The 22,762-nt window shown below is 38.7% G+C and overlaps 1 pseudogene; it reads right to left on the bottom strand.

Moving 5' to 3' along the window:
* Positions 1-267: 267 nt before the first annotated feature.
* The window catches only part of LOC145805581 (uncharacterized), a 166,886-nt pseudogene continuing 144,391 nt past the window's right edge, over positions 268-22,762 (bottom strand).

Genomic DNA, 22,762 nt, shown 5'->3' on the forward strand with positions numbered 1-22,762 from the left:
CTTCTCAAATATAATATATAAAAATATATTATACCTAAATCAAGTCAACTTAAAACTCTTTTAGTAAACCAATTGGGTCCCACACTCCAATAAGGAGGTATACCCAACAATATGTATCATCTAATTTAGACATTGACAAAGAATAAACATACTACTTACACAAGTAGTGAGAAGGAAAAACACCTGGCTTATGTAGTAGTCACTTGCTATAATCTTTATCGAGTCCACATCAAGGTAAATGATCAACTTTTGTGCATTCAACAGTCATTAAAGGTCCAATGCCAGGCCATCACCATTGTCTTCTACCATCCTCTCATGTCTAGAATTGGTGCGCAGAGGAGCACCACCACCATAATTGCTTCTGACATTATCCTCTCTAAGTGGCAATTGTTGGCTGCAACTGAGCAGGATTTGCAAAACCTCTTTCATGCTAGGCCTAGTAGAGGGAAGTGTGCCGGTGCAAATGATCCCAAGCTTGAACACACCAGGCATTTCATCCAAGTAACAAGCCTCTTTAACTCTTGTTGTACGAGCATACTCTGAAATTCATAGTTTAAAATATGAATGCAAAACAAATTTTAGTAAAGAAAGATTACCCGTCAGCAGTTTGTATGTCACTTACCTGGAGCTATGTACCCAAAAGTTCCAGCCACAATTGACATTGTATTGGGCTCTCCATGTTTCACCAATATCTTGGTTAGACCAAAATCAGTAATTTTTGCATTGGACTGAGAATCCAACAAGACATTGCTCGATTTCACATCTCGATGAATTAATGAAGGTGCGCAATCATGGTGCATGTAGCATAGCCCCCGAGGAGCTCCCACTTCAATTTGCAACCGCTTAGGCCAGTCCAAGACAACATGGTGGACTGATTCGGAGATGCTTGGCCGCTTCTTTCTATGGAGCCACCTATCCAAGCTATGATTTTCTAGATACTCATAAACCAGAAGTTTCGAATTCTCACTTGTAATACAGCACAGCAATTTCACTATATTGGAGTGGCGAATCATGTCTAATATCTGAACTTCTGCCAGAAACTCCTTCTCAAGCCTTTGGTCCAACTTTTTACTATTCCAAATCCTCTTGACAGCAACAAATATGCTTGAATAGTATACAGCAACATGATACACTTTCCCTGACCCACCCTTTCTGATCACATTATTTTCAGTCAAACTTGACACAATGTCCGACTCTGTGAAATCCAACATCTGAAATGCTGTGAGGTTCCACGTTAAAATTGTCTCATGCTTTCCCTTTCGTTTAACTTTCTTAATGAAGAACAGTGATAACAAGCTCAATACAAATATTATTGCTGCTATACTTACAACTATAGCAAAAGGATTGGATGAAAGTTTGATCCAGTTTGGAAGTAATTGTACTGATAAGTAATTGTACTGAAGATCAAGAGTGATGAGGTTTTTTAGGTTGCAAATGAAGGGTGGGACTGCTCCAGCAGTGATGCTTATGTTCATAAGTGCAAGTCCAGAGATTTAACCATTGGTGCAGGTGATCTCAGACCAGTCACAGTGAGTGGAGTTGGAGCTTGATGATGATGGTGTCCAATGGTTGATGGATGGTGGATTGGACTAGTGTTGTTTCAGTTTCAGTAGAATGGAATACTCTTCACTGTAACTTTGAGAGTTTCCATGGAAAGGTAGGCTGAGGAAGAGGATGGAATATAAAAAGAAAGGGATTTCAAAAGATGTGAAGGTTATTCTTGATATTTTGGTAGAGACCGGTGTTGGGTTTTTCTCAGGTGACAAAGCAAACCATGGTGGCATGTAAAACTTGTGGAGCTCTAGTTTTCGAGTGGTGACAGCGGTGGTGGTGGCAGTGAGAAGGTTGTAGTGGTGTGGTGTCATGACCCGAACTAGCCCTTATAGGTTAGGATCATAACCGGCCAGTAATCATTAGATTACCTACGGCCTTAGACAGAAAACAGATTTTAAAATAATCATATGGGGCCAAAAGCGGAAGCAGACTTAAAAATTTTGTCCAATGAGCTGTGTTTACATAATAAAGCGAAATATTCCATAAACAGTCCATAATAACTCACACATAAAAACGGAGATAATATCTTATACATCCAGGAACTTCAAGACATGCAGTCAGCCAAACAAAACAAACTGGACGATCCAACGTATTCACCAATAAAGCAAAAATGTAAACACAAGAACAAAAACGAAGTCTTGTGCGTGAGACGTGCGGGCTGACTCCACAAAACTTCACTTCCTCTCATATCTTTCGTTGAGGTTGGGTTTGGTTATCTCTTTGCTCACTTACACACATATAAATGAGAGTGAGCGATAACCCAGTGAATAATATCAAAAATAAAGAAGTTACATGAATGAAATTCATAACAGGCATATCTAACGGCCTTAAGCCCATTCACGTTTTTATCTAATATATCAAACGGCCTCAGGCCCAAACATATCAAACGGCCTCAGGCCCAATTCGCTCTTATCGAATGGCCTCGAGCCCAATTTGTTTGTGTCAAACGGTTTTTGGTTCAATCATTCATGTCAAACGACGTTTGGCCCAATTATTCATGTCAGACGGCCTTTGGCCCAATCATTCATGTCAGACGGCCTTTGGCCCAATGTAGACACCCCATTTTTGACCGTCCTCGAGACTTGGATGTCACCGTTTGAACACTCGGTGATCATCCTTATTTGTGTTCGTCTTGAGTTCCCGGAGGTCTCGGCAATGCGCCTTGCCTCAGGATCTCTCGACTCGACTGTTTTGTGTCTGGTTTAGCACCAAACACTTGTGTTTTGCCTTTGAGGGGCAGGGAGTGGCTTGATGGCCATCCCCACACATCACCGGCCATGTCTTGAGGCCACCGACTGTGTTTTGTTTCCATCGTCCAAATGTTTGGCTAGTCGGCACTCTATTTGGTCGGGCGGCCACTGATTTTGGTCAATCGGCCACTTTTTCTGGCCGAGCCCTTTTCTTGAGGGGGTTTGAACCTTTTGAACCCTTGGTTCTAGCTTCTTGAGGAAGCTTGAACCTTTTGGACACTTAGTTTTAGCTTATTGGGAAAGTTTGAACCTTTTGAACCTTTGTTCTAGCTTCTCCAAGAAGCTTGAACCCTTCTAAGCTTCCAAGAGAAGCTTGCACCTTTTGCACCTTTTCCTCAAGCTTCTAAGAGAAGCTTGACCCCTTTGCCTAGCTTCTCCAAGAAGCTTGGCCCCTTTACCTTAGCTTCCGTTAGAAGCTTGCCCCCTTTGACCCTTTTGCCTTAGCTTCTCCAAGAAGCTTAGGCCTTTTGCCTTGCTCTATAAATAGACGGCCTCTCCTCCCATTTCAAGGGTTAGAAAAATCTGATATATAAGATATATATATCACTCTCTCTCTATATTTCCCTCTCTCTCTACATTTGGGTGTGTTAGAGGGTTCAAAAAGGTCTTGTTCTTGGCCTATTGCACACCACTACATAGCCACACACTTCCATCATCACTTGGAGGTTCTTGGAGCTTCTTTTCAAAGGTTGAGGGCTGTATTTTTGAGTCTAAAGGCTGCTGGTTCTTGCTGGTCCTCAAAGGTAACACTTCTTACCCTCTTTATTCCCCGTTTTTGCACACACTTTTAGCCTTACTTGCAAGCATATTTGAGCTTTTTCATAAACTGAAGAAAGCCTTATTTTGAGCTCCTTTTGAAGTTTGTTTCAGATCACTTTTGTGTTTGGGGTCGTTTACCCCCTCTTAGGCCTTGTTTGGCCCCATTTTGTGCTATTTTTGGTGAGCTTCGGGACCACCTTGTTTGGGCCTCCTCACCACTGAAGGAGAGGGCCATCCCCTCTCCTTGTTGTCTTCAAAATGTGCCATTTTAGCCTCATGTGTGAGCACCATTCTTGAGTTCATGTTGGCCATGTCTTAAGTGTTATTTGTGCTTATTTTGCCATGATATAGCACTGTTTTTACTTGGTTTAGACACACCATGCTTGCTTTGCATACTTGTCTTGTAATACCATGATTTGCCTTAACATGCTTTATGCTTTGAGCCTTGTTTCTAGCATGTTTTTGGCTTAGCTTTGTGAAGCTTTTATACTTGTTTTGATGTGCTTGAGGACTGTTTTTGGTCATTTGGGTCGTCCATGCTTTGCTTTGTATAACTACCATGTAATCCCCCTTGTAGGCTTTAAGTATCGGACCCTCTAGCATGCTATCCTTGCATCATTTCAGTGGTTTAGAACCACTTGTCATGTCATTTTAGTCCTTGTGGTATGCTTGTATGCTTGCATTTGATGCCTCTTTAATGCTTTATAAGGTTGATGTTTCATGCTCCATGTTTGTGCTATTGTGCATGCCTCTAGGATTAGATCATTTAGATACCATCTAAGTGGCTTTTTGGGGCTTAATTTGGCATGATTTGGGACTGTTTTGATTCACTTTGATCATTTGGTTCATGTGTCATATGATCATAGTTTAAGTCCTTGGGCTTGGGTGCATGCTTTGCTTGCATTGGTAGGTTGATTTGGCATCATCTTCTACATGTTTTTCAAAGCTTATCATGTATGCTATGTGCCAATGTTTGCCCCTTTTAAGTGTGCTTGAAAGTTGCTTCTATATGCTTAGGTATTCAACCATGTTTGCATGCATGTTTGTATGCTTAGGTACTTGGCTCATGACATTTTGTTGCATGTTTAAATGGTGTTGCATTTGGCATGCATTTCTTGCTAAGTTGCCTAACATGTTACATGCCTTGCATGTGTGCATGGTTAAGATTACACTTTGCATGTTTGCTAACTTGCATACTTGCCCTCATGTTCATGTTGCGTACTTAGCCTCCATGCCTAGGTTGCATTGCATAGAGCATGCATGCTTTGCCTCTTGAATTGAGTATGATAGAGGTTGGGCTTTATGTGTTTATTTGGTTTGCATGTCATTTGAAATCAAAATGCACAACTTGGTTTCTTGGGCCATCACGCATTGAAATACGCGATTGGTGGCCCGAGAATCAAGGAACATACCCCTTTGAGTCACAAACATGATAAGGGATGTGTTGGTGCACACATTTGCTCGAAATACATTGCCATGCCTTGTTTTGCCCCCCTACTGCTGTCAAAACAGGTTCTGCAGGAAGACTTGGCCGGTCGACTACATGGAGTGCCGACCGACCAATTATTGATGGCCGAGAGATCAACAAATGGCCGATGACCATTCGGACATGGTCGATGGGGTTCCCACTTGGTCGGTGGTGATCCACAGTGTCCATGGAGCACACCTTGGGATTTGTGCAATTTTCAGAGGAGCAGAGCAGGGGAAACAGAGGCAAACTTGTGCATGGTGGTGGGTTTCCGAGCAGAACTGAGCGCGCATGCATTGAGCCCTCTTCCCGAGGCTGCTTTTACTGCTTAATTGGCTTAGTTAATTTGCTTAACTAGTTAATTGTTTGTAATATTTAATTAGCCTGATAGTTAGTTAAATTGTATTATTCTTTTGGACCCTCCGAGCGAGGGCGAATTTGTAATAAGTGTGGGTGCGTGTGTGCATGTCTTCCAACCCCCACTTCTTTCTCCCTTTTACTTACTTGCTTTGATGGTTAGTATTAGGGCATGTTTAATTTAGCATACCTTATGCTATGCATGCGTGCATCATTCATCAGTATTGCATGCACCGGGCTTGGCGCATCATGCTAACTGCATTGTATTTCAATCCCAAATTGAATACATGTTATCTATCGCATTTCACATGCCATGTTTAGAATAGTCGAGCATGTCTAGATTGCATCTTTGCATGTGTTACATTACCCATTTTGAACATGAACTAGGATCACGCATATGATTACTAACTAATTTCTGTTTTGGCTTGTAGTACTAGGTAAGCTTTTATGCTTTAGCATGCCACATATGTGTGAATGTTGCCATGATAGCATAATTACCATGAGGCTAGCTGCTTATGTGATATAACTGTTTGAATGTCTGTGGATGGAGGTTGAATTACCTAAATTGGAATAATGCATTAAAACTGTGAGTTTTAAGCCCACTAGATAGGGGCAAAACCATCTTTTCTAAAGCCCACTTGAGGGTGGCAAAACCTGCATTTTAGCCTACTTGCGAGTAGCAAACCATTTTCAAAATAAACATGCAATGTTTTGTTCCAATTTAGGTGATTTGGTCTATACTTGTTTGCTGTGCGCATAACATAGTAAATCTAGGTTAATAAACGGAATAAGAACATGTAATGTTTTCAAAACAAGATATCATGGTTAGTAGAGGCCGATCTTCGGATCGGGCGTGGGGGTGCTCATAGCTGACCTTCCCCAATCGTACCTAAGTTCCCGAGCCGAGGCAACTTTGGTGATGACGGACACGTGGCCTTAGGCAAACAAGTCAGGGTTTCCTAAATTTTCCAAAATAAAATATTTAGATGGCGACTCTGTATCTGGCAAAGCGGTCCATGTTTGGCACTTCTTTTTTAAAAATCTGTTTTCTTAAAACGATTTGCCGGATTTGGACTCTTTGGTTCAGATTAAGAACCGTGACAACTCGAGTCTGAACTGTAGCACGAAGGCCTTACGCGGGCGCGTCTACACCCAATCATTCTAATCATTCATGTCAGACGGCCTTTGGCCCAATCATTCTAATCATTCATGTCAGACGGCCTTTGGCCCAATCATTCATATCAGACTGCCTTTGGCCCAATCATTCCAATCATTCATGTCAGACGGCCTTTGGCCTAATCATTCACATCAGACGGCCTTTGGCCCGATCATTCATGTCAGACGGCCTTTGGCCCAATCATTCATATCAGATGGCCTTTAGCCCAATCATTCCAATCATTCATGTCAGACAGCCTTTGGCCCAATCATTCTAATCATTCATGTCAGACGACCTTTATGTGTGTTTCATACTCATGATCATGATCGTATTTGTATTCACTTAGTCTTAAGCAAAAGACTGACATTTAGAATACTCATTCTTAATTCAAACATACAAATCCATAAGGCATGTATAGAAGTAACGTTTGGGAAAACAACATACTTGAACATATCTTTACCAAGATATTACTCACAGCGTTCTGCAGGTGGATTCGTCCTTATGCTTGACCCTACACAATTCATAACACATATTGGGTTACAAACGATTCAATCCGTTCTTTAATCTATTTATTTCTCTTAGGCTTCTTTCTTTACCTTTTAGGTCATTTACAAAGCTCAATGTATTCCTAAGAGTGCTTAGAAATGAAAGAGAACGGAAAACGAAACACAAAACCATTTTTCATAATTTCAGGAACAGGGCTCTCCACTCGAGCGCGGCTTTGGCCGTTCGAGCGGACCCCTTTGGTCTGCAAAAGTACTAGTTACTACATTTCTACGCTCGAGCGTGACTCTTTCCGCTCGAACAGACATCAATGTCTGCAAAAAGTTCTGGAAGCCAACATTTCACGCTCGAGCGGCGCTTTCCCCGCTCGAGCGGACATACCGAATTCTGGAATTTCCAGAATTGCATTTGAAGCTCAAACTTAGCATTCAAAGGGTCTAAAGCTCATGTTCTTGATACAAAATCATGAAAATCTTTATACAATATGAGGGCATAAGAAAATTGAGTCTAATTTGTCCAAAATCACAATTCAATTCCCAAATTATTTCACATTTTTCTTGACAACCCATACCAACTTCATATCTTCAAAACTCATGCAAATTAATTTCCATATCATTTTTAAATATACATGCATGTGAAATATAGGCTTCACTTTCAACTTAAATAGTACAATTGATGATCAACTTCATGAAATTCAACATTATCATGCTTACACATGCCAAATAGCCTTCAATTCATTATAAAATGCATGTTTGTACTCAAATATGGAAACTCATGACAATCCTTTACATGCATGCACATACAAACTTTAAGTTCATCAAATTCAACTCAATTTATATTTTTCATATCAAACCCAATTCCAAACTCACAAATTCTAAAATATGAATTAAACTTTCAAAATATAATCTCAAAACTTGGGTTCATACATGACTTGTCTAGAAACATACAAACTCTTAATTAATCAAGAAAATATGATCAATTTTAGATCATTTACATCAAAACTCCTTTAATTTAAAAATTGAACTTATTTGTTCATAAACTCATAATTTTCCAAAGCTTAGTTCTCATTTCATCAAAATATGAAATCAATTCCAAGAAATTTGTGATGCATGTGAATTTACATCTCATATATATCAAAGTTTCCAAACCCAAGCTCAATTGAAGAATTAAAATTATTTCCATATTGATTAACCTTAACCATGTTCATGAATTAATTCTTTAATTTCTCCAAATTACATACATGTAAAAATAAGACTCAAATCCATATAAGATATGCAAAATCAAACCCAAAATAATTAATTTCTAAGTTAATTTCCATAATCATGAATCTAATTTAATTTCGTCATCTTCTTGCTAATTCTCTTTTAATTACATGAAATTGAACCCATTTACCTCTTAATTTCAGCTTGTCGGTAAATTATCTACAAAATTTAAGTCTCAATTTCTTACCTTAAGTCTTCAAATTGATGAATTTCTTGGTCAATTATTGAACTCCTATTCAACACTTCACTCTCCTTTGTTTTTCTCCTTGGTCTTCCAGCAAACTCTCTCTTTCTCTACACTCTTTAATTCATTTTCTTCCCTTTTTGAAATGCTCTCCGCAGAGCTCCAAGCAACCAAAAGCCTTTTACATACACACACATGCACACCTATTCACACATGCACTCCTCTTCTTGTTGCCAACACATAGCACACGTGCACACTTAATCAAGCCTCCAACACAACACTCACATGCACACACGTACACAGATTTCTCAGTACACCCAGAATTTGTCTGCACACCCACCCATATACACCCTCAAATTTCTTTAAATCATCCAATTTATGATTAAAATTAACTTAATTAACACTCGGTCTAAATAAATCTTGATTAGTACATAATTAAATTAATCATAACTAATCACAAATCTTGCATAATTAAATTAGTCTAATTTGACTTCCTTTAGAGCCCAATTAATTATATTTAAAATTATCAATCCGAATCAGATTTTTAATCAATTCCCAAAAGGCTTCAGATATTAAGGCCAAGTTTGAAAAGTTGCCAAAAAGTCAAAAAGTCAAAAAGTTATTCAAAAAGTTAAAAAGTTATCACTATTCACAAAAAATCAAAAATTACGGCTGCATAACTCTCAATCCTAATTTTTCTCTACACACTAATTTATACAAATTTTTAACACATATTTTTCCATAAAAAGTCAAAAAATTAACCCAAACAATCATATTTTTTCCCTCAACTTTTTAGTCTAAAAAGACAAAAAGTGCACTTATTTAGGACACCCCAAACAATCCCTAAATTAAACTTATTATCATCATTACTTTTGATTTCCCAAGCCATTTGGGCCTTCAATTCCTAATCAAATTCCAAATTTTCGTCAATAAATTACATATTTAAATTGGACACTTCATAAATAAATTTAATTCGTAATAATTACAATTCTCAATCCTCATAATTTAACTAACTTAATTAACTCCAATTCGGACCTAATTAATCAAATATTTAATTAAACTCTCATATGGTCCGATACTTGAAATTAAACGGAATCAACTCACCAATTTTACCTTCTTAAGCCATTTGGACATTCAATTTCTAATTCCAAATTAAATTCTTATTAAAATCGAATACGAATCAGATTCCAAAAATTTCCATAAATCTCAAATTAAATTAGGATAATGACTAATCAAAATTCTAAATCTCCTTAATTAACTAAATATAAAATATTATACATGGCGGGGTTGTCACATGTGGCAAGCAACCATGAAATGAGAAAACAAACCACGGCAACTTTCCAACTTCTAAAAGAAAAATACAAGTGCTATATACTCAAAAATATTCGGAAAAATGCTAAGAAATTGGACGTATGATGTAAATTTAAACATAGTGAGGTGTCAAGTGTGGGTCATGCCAATAATAAAAATAGGGGGTAAATTATTAATAGGTCCTAATAGTTGAATTTAATTCTCATCAAATCCTATTGAAAATAAGCCCTAGTACAATCTTCGCTAAAAATATTTTTTTCTGATAATTTTTTATATGTCGCTAAAAATTGATAATTAGTAACTTTTTTTGTCACGATTTTTAGAAATTGTTACTAAAACTTATAATTAGTGACGTTTTTCTATGACTAATTTTTCAAACTGTCGCTAAAAGTTAAAAATTGATAACTTTTTCGTGACGATTTTTTTAAATTGTTGCTAAAACGTAATTAGCGACATTTTTTGTAACAAAATTTTCAAGCTGTCACTGAAAATTAACAATTAGTGACATTTTTTAATGGTGTACGATGAAAAATATCATTAATTATCATAGGACCTATTGGACAAGAAGTCCACTTAGTAAGACTTACACGTAAGTCCCCCTAATAAATACGATCAATATATTTCAAATTACAAACACTTTTTTAGATAAACATGCATGTCTTATATTTGTTCCGCATCGATATCACATGTGAACCCATCAATAAAATTCTCCACCACCATGAAAATTTAGACTATTCTTTGTGGCTATGACCCTTACCGAACTAGCTATTACATGAATACGTTAACAAAAAAATAAAAATAAAAATTTAATGCTATGTTTGGAGTATGAATCTTGCATTTGTTAAAGGAAGTCTTCAAAAGGAAAATAAGATTACTTGATACATATTCATTTTTTATGATTAATCAAACGAAAGAAAAAATAAATAAAAAAAATCGACGTACTAATTCGTTCACTTTTATTTTTCTAATTCTTGAAAACATAAGAAATAAATTAGCTTCTTCGATACACACACACACAAACAAGAAAAAATAAAAAAGTACAAGAAGAAGAAAAGAGAGAATAGGTTCAAGGATGCCATACATATAATGATTTTTAGGACTAGCACACCATCGTTGAATCAATTGAGACCCCATTGAACACTGCCAACTAGTAGATGACTTTGAAACTCATTCCACATGAGGTGAACTCCCCTTGCCCTTTTTTTCTTCTCAACTTCCAACTAAGAGCCAAAAAATCAACATGACCCTGCATTAACAGCTTTTTGCAACACTATATCAAATATCAACAGAACTTAGAGCAATTATTGCAGCTTATTCTAAGTGTTAATGTAATCAAACTGCAAAATCATTACATCAAGGAAGTGTTGTATTGAGTAAACTCAATTGAGTTAACTCATTGGGTTGACTCAGATTCTAGAAGGCTTGAAAGGTGACTAGTTGTGCTTCTAGAATCTTGCTTGATACATTGCACTCATATTCTGCAGGTACAGGTACAACTTGCAAGCAAGTCGGCAAGTTGAAGCCATGGAAAAATATCCTTTTGTCCTCCAATTTTGTTGTATAAATGGAGGTGCTAGTAGAGTGAAAAATAATCAGAGCAAGTGTAAGCAAAGTGTGAGTGACTGTAAGTTGAGTTTGACAGCCTCCTCCTCCTCCATTGGTGTATATGTTTGTTCCCTTGAAATTAGTGAAAATTCGCTCCCATAGATGTAGGCGCATTACTGAACCACGTAAAACTTGTGTGTTTCTTGTTTGGCTGCATATTTTGTGTTTGTTTCTGTAACATCCCAAATTTTATTACTCGAATATTATTATCTAATCCATGATTATAGTCAATTTCCATAATAATAAAAACAGAAGCAAGAATAAATAGCTAAGTAATAAATGTTCTCTCTCGTATGTACAGTGATGAACTATTCAACTAGAATAATTTATAACATGAGCCCTTAGGCTTACCTAGAAGAATAAATAAATAAATAGAAATGAATCAACGCTTATTACAATAAGATGGCATTTCGCCTACAAGTAATAGACTGCGTGGCCAACAAATAAGGAGACTCCATGGTCTTGAACAATATTCCAAACTTCTCACCTGAAAAATGATTAACAACGTGGGATGAACACTAATGTCCAGTAGAGATCCCAATGATTCTAAACAATAGTATGTTATAGATATATATGATCATGAATATTCTAACTCAATAAACATATATATATATATATAGTGTTGTTTTTCATATCTAGAACATACATACGTACGTATAATTTTCTCAAAAGAATCATTCTTTACCATTTCAAGAAACATCCATTTTTCAGACTTTCGTAACTCATTATTTTCAATTCAAAAGATTTCCAAACCGAAGTCAAATCTCGAATATCATACACACATTAACCATTTCAACGACTCTACGGCTCATCTTTTATAATCCAAATGATTTCATCACGTCGTTTATTTTCAAAATCAATTCACAACTAATCCTTTGTACTTTCATGCTACTCATTTACATCAAACAACACTAATAAACATAACATTTACATTCTCAATAGAATCAATCTACCTCATAAGAATCAATCCACCTCATAACACAACTTTAACTATATTTTCAATACATATTTTCATCAACAATAGTCTCTACAAATATACACACACTAACAATAAAATCTCACAATAAAATAAACAACTTGTGGTCTTGCCAAGCCCCACATTACCACCATAGTCTCGACAAGACCCATGTCTACCTGCTTTACCGGTTGCTAGCCGGAAGGAACGCATTACCTCTATATAGCACATCCTACTTTACCGGGTGCTAACCGGAAGGAACGCATTACCTCTATATAGCACATCAGCCCGCTTTGCCGGTTGCTAGCCGGAAGGATCGCGTTACCTCTATATAGCACAACCACATTCCACAACTCATGCATCTCAATTTCCTTCCAATCATTCACATATAATTACGTAATTGTGCAGTTAATCAACAACACATAAGGTTTCATATCAACCTATTTCACATCAATTCTACAACAAATAATACCATCCTGCACCAATGGTCACGGACAAAACCTCTAAGCATTTAATAGTAATAATATAAACAAGACAGTGTGATTCTCATAACATTTCCATACCTCAATATTACCAATATCGTCTAGAGTTAGATTAACAATTATATCATCTCATAATGTCCACAATTGATTCTACTATTTTCAATCACCAATATTTATAACGTTGTTGGCACATAAATTTCAACTAAATTTATGACACGTATAGAGCCTATAGAAAAGTTGTAGGTAATCACTTCCTAAAAAGATCAACATGATCCGTTGAAGTACATAAATAAAACAACGTTGTATCTCAACGACGTTATTCAAGATGCTCAAGTGACACGTGGAGCCTACGAAAGATGACACCTGTAGAGCCTACAGCAAAGACACCACACAGGATGAAACCCCAAAGATCAATCCGGTTAATCAAATATATGATTAACCAGATAGCGCTATTATTCAAAATTCAAATGGCAAATCAAATATACGATTAACCAGATAGCATGATTATTAAATAGGCGCTATCATTCAATTTGAAATTCAAATTGAAGATGAAGCAATCCTATCACCTGATGGCCCTCCATAAATATGAGGACCATCACACAAGACAGAAAGAAATCAGAAGTGAAAAAGATCAGAGAGAGAGAGAAAGAAATTAAGAGCTAAACAAATCGTTACAAGAAAGAAGAAGAGAAGCCTAGAGAATTCAAGAACCTACGCTAATGGCGATGAATAGGTAAAGGGTTCCAAACCCAAATTGTATTTTCTATTTGAGGGTTCAAAACCCATAAGAATCGCAATAAAATATTTCCTTTTTTTAAAATTGTCTCTTGTTGTTTATTTTGTTCTTCATTAATCAGAGGTTTCATTTTGCATAAAATGTGTAATTAACGATCTGAAATACAGATCGGAAATAAGAACCTGCTATTCAAATAATCAACACTGTTTAGTCAAAAAACTAAACAGTGGACATTTGTAACATAAAATTTTGAAATGTGTTGAAACACTTCATGTTTTAAAATTTGTGTCTACAAATTCTGGCACGCCCAGTGGGACTTATTTCTCCTCTCATCTTTTGAAGAACAAAATAATAATAATATATATATACAGTTGATACTTACTGACGTATTCTTTTGTTATAGGAATGCTGAAGCAACTATTAAGAGACAAACCTACACTCCAGTGGTTTTGAAATCACCAAGGGTGGAGATAGCACCCATCACCCAAGGGGCTCCGGAGCGAATGCTCTTGGCTGTCCCAAAGGTAGAGCCAACGAAATCCTGGAAAGATGCACTTCTTTCCCCTGCCACCCAAGGGGCTCCAGAGCGAAAGCTCTTGGCTGTCCCGAAGGTAACTGGTGTGACGAAGAAAGTCACACTTCTCCAGAAAGCTGAAAGTTTGAGAAAGAGTACTGAAGATTATGTGAAAGTGTCAAAGCAGTACGCAATTGTGAGGGCCACAGCCCGAACGAAGAACTTTCTAATTCAGGCAAAGGAGGCTAATCAATTTGCAACTGCGACTTTTGTTGCAGCTTCAATGGGGGCAACAAAAAATGTTGTGGCCCAACTACTCAAAAGGGTAGAAGACTCCATTAAAATGGTGGAGTTTGCCTAGAAGAAAGGTTCTGTTGAAAACATGGCCATCATTAGGGCCATTGGGAGGAGGGTAATGACCCAACCTCCTGTTGATGGAAAAAAGGCCCATGTTGTTGAAAAAACAGTTGCTGCCTACGAATCAATAGTTCTGTTTAGAGCACAAAATCGGTCAAACCAAATCTCAGTCAACTCTCAGGAGCCAAAGGAACACTCGTTGGCTCGACAAGGTTTGAATAAGGAACACCCGTTGGCTCGACAGGGTTCAAATAAGGAACACCCGTTGGCCCAACAGAATAAGGAACACTCGTTGGCTCGACAGGGTTCGAATGAGAAACACCCGTTGGCCTGACAGAATAAGGAACACCCGTTGGCCCGACAAGGTTCGGATAAGGAACACCTGTTGGCCCAACGGGATTTGAATCAACATCAATTGACCAGCTCTAAAAATATAGGGACTGTTTTGAAAATTCACGAGGAATTTACAAAGGCACAAATGGTTCCTTCTATGCCCTTAGGGGCTCGACTTGATATGTCATCCGGTTCAGTTTCGAAAAGACAAAGGCGAAGAAGAAATAAGGCCTTAAAGAAACTGGAACTAAGAATAGTGGCAACAAATGTTATAGGAGCTATTGAAAGGGCTCTCTCGAAAGATGAACCCCAAAAACAAATTGAAAGTCCTGTCTTTGTCGGAAAATCCAAGGTGGAGGAGGGTAAGCAACCCTTGGGAAATATTTCTACTTTGGTTGAACTATCTATGGAGGGAATAAGAAAAGGGCCTGTAATAAGGTCCATAACCCGTCAGGCTCAAAACAAAGCATCAGATGCTTCAAATATGAGTAATGTTGTGGGGGTTGATAATCCTTTATACGAACAAGATGATTCTATCTCGTTTGTTTCAACAAATATTGGAAACAATGAATTGAAAGATATCAACAAAGTCGCGGTTATGATGACTGAGGTTGAGAAAGAAGGTGAAAATTCGCAGGTCCAACAAGACCAAAGTCTCAAGGAAAAAGTGGTGGCCCTACAAGAACAACTCAAGAGAAAAGAACGGGAAATGGCTGCTATGTTGGAGCAAATGCAATAGTTGCAGGCCCAAATGATAGGACCAGGAAGTGCACCCAAACAAATGACACAACCTGTTGTGGGGACATCTGTAGGCATACAAAGTACACTAGCCCCAGGGGGCAATGGTCCTTGTTACTCTGATCTAACCAGTGGTGGTATGAATCCAATGCTCATGGCCATGATTGATGATATGGTGAGGAGACAAGTAAAGAAAGTCAAAGAAAGAGATGATGAGAATTTTCGAATAATTACAAAACCCTACCCAGCATGGGTAGATGCTGTTCCATTCCCTTCTAGTTTTTCCCAACCAGATTTCAAAATGTTTGATGGAACAGGAGATCCAAGACAACACGTGGCTCATTTTCTTTCAAGGTGCGGGCCAATAGCCCATAATGAGGCCCTGTGTCTGCAGCTATTTGTTCAGTCACTTGAAAGTTCTGTATTTACTTGGTATGCTAACCTTCCTGAGGGATCAATCCTAAATTGGGATTCTATGGTGAAGGAGTTCCTTAAACAGTTCTGCAACACACAAAGGCGAGTTGGAGTACCAGAACTGATTGAGACCAAGCAACGTGACAATGAGTCTGTTACAGATTTCATTGCAAGATGGCGAGCTTTGACATTTGCTTGTCCTCAAAAGTTTACGCAATTAGAGTTAATTCGGATGTGCCTTAACAACTTTCGACACGAGCTCTCTACGGCTCTTATGGCTCAAACTTTTGAAGGATTCAATGATCTATGCACTAAAGCTCATGATATGGAGTTGCATCTAGCTAAACGAAGGAGGCCTAGGGCCGTTGAAAGGGTTGAGTCCTCAACTACAGCTACAATCGAAACCAGAAAGAAGGGTCCCGTTGAAGTAGGGGCTAAAAAGCCCAAGGAATTTAAAAAGGTGACTATGAAAGAGAGGTTGGAGAAAAAATATTCTTTCATGGATGATCTGGTCGAAGACCTATTTGAAGATCTGTTGGAGCAAAAGTTGATTGCTCTCCCTGAGGTGAAAAGACCACATGAGGTAGGAAAGACCAATGATCCAAAATATTGCCCCTACCATCGTTTGATTAGTCATCCGATAAAAGAGTGCTTTGTTCTGAAAGATAAAATTCAAGAACTTTTGGACTCTAAGATCATCGAGCTCCCTCCTCAAGAGAAAGCATCTGCTAACCCAATCACTATCGACAATGATAATGAAGGTGAATGAGTTGTTTATCAGTCAAAAAGCATGAAGAAAAAACAAAATGCCACAGTGAAAGTTAGAAGTGTGGTTGATTCAACAACACAAGGGCCAAAAGTTTCCAAAAAGCAAAAACCAAAAGTTTCTAGGAAACAGAAAAAAGCCAAAGTAAGTAAGAGAAAAGGAAAGAAGAATCCAAAGAAAGAAAAAGGGGAAAAATTGGTCCCTGATGAGCAGTTAGAGCAAGGTCTTCTTGTCCCAGTCACATTGGAGGAATTTCTACCTTCAAAATTTCAATATGTGGAGTTGCAGACATACTTTGATAAAAGAAGGGAGGAAAAGTTTACATTGGCCCCTTGCCTAACCATCATTGTTTTGAGTGATGACGAGGAAGATGAGGGTGAAGTTGGTTCAAAAGTTAGGGAAGGAGATTGCATTACATCTCCTATCTGCATACTTGACTCACCAGAGTATACACCAACTTCTCCAGAATACACACCAGCCTCACCAGAGTATACACCAGCTTCTCCGGAAAACACAACAAAAGCCTTTTCTCCAAAATATTCGCCAGTACCACCAATGTACTATCAAAGCACTCCAGAATATGTAAGGGGGCAGAACAAGGAGACACCGGGTGTAGGTCCGACTCTGAGCTTGTGAAAAAGGCGAAAAAACGACTACACTTCAAGGATGATAGGGTGAATAGCGGGTGTATGTCGGATGATGAAGTATGGAAGCATTCAAGTAAACAAGCGAAGTCATCTCAAGTTGAGGATCCTAATGAAGATTGGGAACTTGACTTTTCCCCTGATGATTCATCATACACATCCCCAGCTAGGACATACGATGGAGAAAGTGTATCAAGTGACCACTTTGACTTTCCTTGTAATGTCATCACTGTGGACGTAAATTTTGAAGAGCGAGAAATACATATCATTCGCAATCCAGGTGATGATGAGAAAGCAAAAATTGAAGCTAGAAGGGAAACGGAACATCAGGCGAAAGTAACTGTCTCTTTGAAAGATGAGGGTTTTGAAGCCCATCAAAATTTGAGTATTGAAAGAAGTCAAATTTCTGGACACCCTTTCCCTAATTGGGTCGAATGGGTTCAGTTTCCACGAGGATATGCAGTACCTCGTTTTCCTTTATATAATGGGACAGGTTGTCCAAGGCGCCATTTGGTTCATTTCCTTGCACAATGTGGAAACACAGTAAAAAGCCAGGCATTACTTCTACGACAGTTCGTTCTTTCTTTGGAAGGATGGGCAGCGGATTGGTACTTCAGCCTGCCACCTAATTCAATCCCAGATTGGGACACCATGGCTGATTGATTCTATAGGACATTTTATAAACCATAGCCAATAGAAATTGAGATGTCAGAAAATTTGGATGACGAAGGTGCATCTTCTCAAACATATGATTTCATAGAAGGCACAATTCAGGAGAAGATTGAAACTGCCCTTGACCTTCGAGAGATGGGCACTTATTGCCCAAGGGGTTTGTTCCCTTTATGGGTAGAGCAAACACCATTTCCTGAAGGATATGAACTTCCAAATTTTGTCCTATATGAGGGGTATGGAGATCCTCAAAAACATATTAGGCGTTTTTTGAAACAGTGTGGAGAAACAACTCAAAATGAAGCACTTTGCCTAAAACAATTCCCCCTTTCCTTAGAGGGGATCGCCTTTGACTGGTATTGCTCCCTCGATGGAGTCATGGTGCCTAGTTGGGAGGCCATGAAGAATGGTTTTGAAGAATCTCAATGCTTTTATAGGCGTGATTCCCGGTACCTAAGAAATGGGAGAAGAGTGCAGCTCCAAGAAGATGGAGAAGTGACTGATGATGATGATCACCCTGCAGCTAGACCAGTTAACATGGTCCAAATAAGTGAGGGAATAAAAGAAGTTGAGGTCAACGAAAAGGCGGTTGCTGAAGTATGCCAGACTTATTTGACCTACCGGAGGAAATTACGAAATCCTCAGGACCCTCAAACGTCGGAAGTTCCACAAGTTTTGCTGGAGGAAGAGCAAGTGAAATATGATGTACTAGCTCATCTAAAGAAAATTCCAGCATTGTTGAGCGTATATGATGCACTAAAAATGTCTCCAAAGCTTCGAAAGTCTTTAATATATGCCCTGTCCAAGCCAGAGGATTTCCACAAAGAAATTGAGGGTAGAAATCAAGAGAAGGCAACTACATGCATGGCTATGGTAACTTTTGGTGACAAAGACATGTGTGCTGAAATGACAGACCATAATCGGCCTTTGATGGAGGATCTGCGGTGAACCTTCTGCCTCGGAGGGCCTTAAATTTATTAGGGGTTCAAATTTCACAACTTCGCCCAAGTCGTTTGGTCATTCAAGGATTTAATCAGAATGAGCAATGCCCAATGGGGAAAATTGAATTACAAACCAAGTTTGGGGATATTGAAGAAAGCACTGAGTTCTTGGTTATTGATGTAGACACCTCTTATAATGCTTTGCTTGGGAAACCATGGATGCATAATCATCATGCAGTGCCATTAACTTATCACCAATGTATTAAGTACCCATTGCCTTCACCCAAAAAAGAGGGGACAATTATGGCTAACAATGATCCATTTGGAGAAGTAGAGGCCTACTATGCTGATGCTCGCTTCTATACAAAGACTTCACAAAGAAAGGGAAAAGATGTGAAGAAGTCTGAAGATACTCCGAATGTCAAAGACGCTCTAGAGTCTACTCCAGTTTCAACAAAAAGAACTTTTCGATATGTGCCAAAGTCCGAAAGGAAACTGGGGGCAAAGGCTCTAGCCCCAATAAATCCAATTTTGGATCTCAAGGGTGAGTTCACGTTGCCATTAAGGAGGACAGAATGCACCTATGTGGAAAAATATAATAAGATTGTGGTCCCTTCTAAAGGAAAAGGGTCGAAACCCATCATATTCCACTCGCTTGGAGATGTTGAACAAAAAGTGAAAATTGAACAAATGCCAGAAGAAAACATCTCGAGTTTTGAGAAGCCTACCTTCAGTGCAGAAATCACACAGATGTTGGTAAAAGTTGGTTTAGATCCTGAAAAAATACCAAGAACAATGACACCCTTTGACTTTGCATTAACACCTTCACAGAGGCAGGCTATCCAGCAAGGCGGTATTATCACCGCCAGGACAGAGGGGTTAGGCTATCAGGGGAATGAGGAAAAATTTCCAGTAAACATGACTATCACTCAAGATGTGTTGGAAGATGTTGACCAAGATGAAGCTCAACCTGCACCAACAGAATTTGAAGCGGGAGGCCAAGCCACCGTGGATGACCTTCGTGAAATAAATCTAGGTGATGAAGGAGAAAACAAACCAACCTTCATTAGTGCAAATTTAAAGGAAGAAGAAGCTCGGCAATAAATTTCCTTTTTAAGGGATTATCGTGACATATTTGCATGGAACTACAGTGAGATGCCTGGTCTTAATCCAGAGATTGCAGTCCATAAGCTTGCAATTCACCCTGAGAAACGGCCAGTTAAACAGCCTCAAAGGCGAACTCGGCCAGAGCTTACAGCCCAAATTGAAGCCGAAGTCGACAAGCTTATCAATGCAGGATTCATCAGAGAAGTCAAATATCCAACCTGGCTAGCAAACATAGTGCCAGTCAAGAAAAAGAATGGTCAAATCAGGGTTTGCATTGATTTCCGTGATCTCAATGAGGCTTGTCCTAAAGATGACTTTCCTTTGCCTATCACTGAACTTCTTGTAGATACAACTACTGGGTATGAAACCTTGTCTTTTATGGATGGATACTCAGGATACAATCAAATCCGAATGGCACCTAAAGATGAAGAAATGACTGCATTCAGGACTCCGAAAGGAGTCTTTTGCTATAAGGTAATGCCTTTTGGCCTGAAAAATGCTGGGGCCACGTATCAAAGGGCGACGACTATAATTTTTGGTGATATGCTCCATGACACCATCGAATGCTATGTTGATGATCTCGTCGTCAAGACAAAGGAAAAGGAAAACCATGTGGAAGATTTGAGAAAAATCTTCGAACGTTTGAGGAGGTACAAACTCAAGATGAACCCACTAAAATGTGCATTTGGAGTTTCATCAGGAAAATTTCTTGGGTTTGTGGTTCGAAACAAAGGGATTGAAATTGACCCTACCAAGATTAAAGCTATTGCCGAAATGCCTCCTCCACGAAATTTAAGGGAATTGAAGGGGCTACAAGGGAGATTGGCCTATATCAGAAGATTTATTTCTAACTTGGCTGGTCGATGTTTTCCGTTCTCAAGATTGATGAAAAAGGGTGTTCCATTTGAATGGGATTAGCAATGCCAAAATGCTTTTAATAGTATGAAGGAGTATCTTTTGAAGCCTCCAGTACTTATGAGCCCAATAAAAGAAAAACCACTTTTGTTGTACATAACAGCCTTGGATAGTTCGTTAGGGGCATTGTTGGCACAACATAATGAGCATGGGAAAGAAAATGCCTTGTATTACTTGAGTCGTACTTTGGTTGGGACAGAGGTCAATTACTCCCCTATCGAAAAGACATGTCTTGCCTTGGTGTTCGCCTTGCAAAAACTAAAGCACTATGTCTTGGAACACGAAGTCAAGTTGATATCAAGAGCAGACCCCTTGAAATATATACTTTCACGGCCCATACTTTCAGGGAAAATTGCAAAGTGGGCTGTAATTCTCCAACAATTCGCAATTGAATATGTTCCCCAAAGAGCTGTAAAGGGGCAGGCTCTAGCAGATTTTTTGGCAGCACATCCTATACCTGATGACTCACCTCTAGTAACTGATTTACCAGATGAAGAGGTTATGCAAGTAGAAATTCATAAAGGATGGGAGATGTATTTTGATGGAGCTTCAAGGAGTCCAGATGGCAAAAAGCAAGAAAATCCTAAAAACAATAAAGCTGGAATTGGAATTGTGTTTGTGACTCCAGACAATGCTATAATCACCCATTCTTTCGCCTTAAGTGAAGGATGCTCCAATAATGAGGCAGAATATGAAGTTGTAATTGCTGGATTAGAATTGGCATTACAAATTCCTATTGAAGAACTCTCAATTTATGGAGATTCGGAACTGGTGGTAAAGCAACTTCGTGGAGAATACATTGTTAAGAAAACAAGTCTCATCCCGTATCATGAAAGGGCTGATCAATTGCTTTCGCAATTCAGAAAAACACATATTTTCCATGTGAAGAGAAGAACAAATGCTCGAGCTGATTCACTTGCAAGTTTGGCTACATCACTCACCCTACCAGATAGTAAAACAATTACTATCACGGTAGGTGAAAGAAGGGTGTTACAACCTTTAAAAGAGGTTTCTGACTTGGTTCCAATCATGGTTGTCACCACAAAAGGAGAAAGCGAGAAGGATTGGCGAGAACCATTCATAGCTTACCTCCAACATGGTAGGCTACCTGAAGATAAAGTAAAAAGAATTGAAGTGAGACGCAGGGCTACCAAATTCGTCCTGTGGAAAGATGGAACGTTATACAAAAGGTCTTTGGATGGAATGTTCATGCGGTGTATAGCCAAGGAGCGTATTCAAGAGGTAATGGCAGAAATACATGCAGGTGTATGTGGGGCACACCAAAGTGGTCCTAAATTACATATGCAGCTAAAACGGTTGGGATACTATTGGCTGACTATGATTGCAGATTGCATAAATTATGCTCGAAGATGCCAAGTCTGCCAATTCCATGGGAACTTTCTCCACCAACCCCCAGAGCCTTTACATTTAACAACTTGTTCTTGGCCATTTACAGCATGGGGTATGGACATTATTGGTCCTTTTGTACCTCCATCTTCAGCAGGATATCGATACATCCTAGCTGCAACTGACTATTTTTCAAAATGGGCTGAGGCTGTGGCTTTAAAGGATATAAAAAGCACAGCTGTTTCCGAGTTCATCCGAACCCATATCATTTACAGGTTTGGGATTCTAGAAAGTATCATCATGGATAATGGACAGCCATTCAGGAGTGATGCTTTGAACAAGTTATTTGCCAAGTACAAAATCAAAAACAACCATTCATCAAGATATCATGCACCTGCCAATGGTTTGGCAGAAGCTTTCAACAAGACATTGTG

The sequence above is a fragment of the Camellia sinensis genome, chromosome 13, assembly GCF_055761805.1.
Source record: "Camellia sinensis isolate YWXY chromosome 13, ASM5576180v1, whole genome shotgun sequence".
In the NCBI taxonomy this organism is placed as follows: Eukaryota; Viridiplantae; Streptophyta; class Magnoliopsida; order Ericales; family Theaceae; genus Camellia; species Camellia sinensis.